Source organism: Haematobia irritans, chromosome 4 (assembly GCF_050003625.1).
Source record: "Haematobia irritans isolate KBUSLIRL chromosome 4, ASM5000362v1, whole genome shotgun sequence".
Taxonomy (NCBI): Eukaryota; Metazoa; Arthropoda; class Insecta; order Diptera; family Muscidae; genus Haematobia; species Haematobia irritans.
In genome coordinates, this window is record NC_134400.1 from 80408404 (window position 1) to 80411219 (window position 2816).

Sequence of the window (2816 nt, forward strand, 5' to 3'; positions counted from 1 at the left end):
CTTTTTTTGAGTGTATACTGCTTAATTTTCATAAATAAGGAAATTCGGTTCATCTCCCAAACCTATACCAATGATACCCTTGCTTATGTTTACTAATTCGCATGGGGTGGTTTAGGGTATGATATAGTCGGCCCCGCCCAATATGGACCAATTTTTGTATGGTTGTTAGAAACCACATACTAACACCACGTACCAAATTTCAACCGGATCGGATGAATTTTGCCCCTCCAAGAGTCTCCGAAGGTCAAATCTGGGGATCGGTTTATATGGGGGCTATACGTAAAGTAATGCGATATGGCCCTTTTCCAATAAGATACGACCTATATCAATAACAACTTCTTGTGCCAAGTTTCAAGTCGATAGCTTGTTTCGAACGGAAGTTGGCGTGATTTCAACAGACGGACCGACCATCATCGGGTCGTATTTTTTCCAAAATGAGGCCGGTCAGGCAGTTACTGTGAATGGTGTTCGCTATCGTAAGATGATAACGAACTTTGTATGGCCCGAATTTGCCCCACAGCTAACGAAACAATGGCTCTTTTGCGCAACAAATGTAATGTCCGTGTTATCTCACGTAATGGCAATGTCAATTGACCGCCAAGATCATGCGATTTGACACCGTTGGACTTTTTTCTTTGTGGTTATTTGAAAGAAAAGGTGTACGTCGATAAGCCAGCAACAATTCAATAGCTAAAGGACGGGATAATTCGGCACATTAACGGCATAGAACCTCAATTATGCCCCAGCGTCATCGAAAATTTGGACCATCGGATGGAGGTGTGCCACCGAGGTCGCGGCGTCTATTTGGCCTATAGTTTGTTCCATATATAATTGAGTAATACGAATATATCATAATAAAATAAAATTACAATAATGTCCTAAATAGTTTGTGTTTTATTCAAAATCAACATCGGCCCTTGAAAATTTAACCACCCTATTCTTTATGGGGTCTTAGAGCAATTTTTCGATCTGTTACAAACGGAATGACAAACTTAAAAAACCACCATCTTATGGTGGAGGGTATAAAAATAGCATTTGGAATAGTATATAATAATAAAATTGCCTTCTTCATCATTATTTAGAAAATATTCACCAAGACAGTATGATTTTGGTTTGGATTTTGCGGTAAAATTTAAAATTTTCATGAATTTTTTAGATATTTACGCTTCATTTGTGTATAATTTTTCTATTCTTTAGTTAACCCTCTAATGCCCAATCCCGCCTTTAGGCGGGCTTCAATAAATAAGGAAGCTTTTAGTAAAACACACCTTAACACAATAAAAATGGGTAAAATAAAAAGAAAACAGTTGGAACTGTTCAAGAGGCTTTGCAGCATATACTGAATTTTACCTATAAAATTTTCTTGTTTAGTTTTCTTGCTTTTGTGTCGTTAACATTAAATATTTATTCAGATGGCCAAAAAATTGGGGCATTAGAGGGTTAATTATACAAACATAATCCAAAAATGAATAAAGTTAAGTTAATTTGCTGAAGAAATAATAATTCCGATAACTAAAATAAACCTAATTTTTTTAATGGTTACATTTTCTTAATACATTTTAAAATAATAAAAACTTTTGTCTTACACTTTTCGACATTTTTTATTTTCACGGCGAAAGCTTAGGGAAACCTTGAAAATAAAAAAATGTAAAAACAAGTGTAATGAAACTTAGTTTTTATTGATGGAACCATGAACGCCTAAATGGTTTTTAACATATTTAAAAATTTTGAAAGAAAATCTTCACTCCAGCGCTTCTAAAATGGGATTTCGTGATAAAGACTCCTTGTTCCAACAAGCAAACACCTCAAACACATGGCCTGGGATGTGAAAATATGGCTCCTTCACAACACTAAATATCTCAAAACGCAACCACAAAGCCCAGGTAGCAACCCCATTGAAAACTAGGATCTCATTTGGAACCGTGGATCGGACAAGACCAAATTTCATCTTGGGCAGCCCTTAAAAAAAGTGTTACAAGAAGAATGGGGCAAAATCTCTCAAGAAACGTGTCGATGCCAAGACGACTGGAAGCCATTTGCGCTAACAAAGGGTACTATTCCAAATACTAAGTGGACCAAAATAATGTCTCATACAATGTGATTACTGATACGACGAATACTTTTGTGAGCTTTTTTTTTGTAGAGGAGCAACTGCAGTTTATGGGCCCCTCACCGATTTGCTTGAAATTAATATATGTTATGTAACTTAGTGTGCTGATTCTAACAAGGTAAAATTTTTGTCCCGGAAATACCCGGGTCTTGAGATATAGTCCTCCAAAGGATCAATAAAAACTCGATATATCTCCTTTGTTTTTGGTCCAATCTAAACAAACTTGGTGTCATATGAAAGCTTATTTTATGCACTTTTATGCGCAAATTGTATTTTTTAAATATTTAATTTAGTTTGGGAGTTATAAATAAAAAAAGAAAATTTTTACCCATATTTTTTACTATTTTCGTTGTATCTCAAAAAGTCTTCGATTATACGCTAGATGTTTTTTTTATACAGCTTGAAAGTATAAATTCTGACCTTTCGATTGATATACAACATAGCATAATAGGTCCATTTTAGACGAAGTTATTAAATTTTAATTACAAATATGAAAATAACACATTTTTAAATTACATTTCTACATATTCTTAACTTATAAACTTATTGTTTTATGAGCTAATTTATCTACTATTATTTTAAATACACAACATTTGTTTAATAACTATTATATCCGAATCGTTTTCATTCACAATTGCGGGTTTGGTATAAAATATACCACAAATTTTGAACTATGATAAAAAAAATTGAACATAGCAAGAATTTT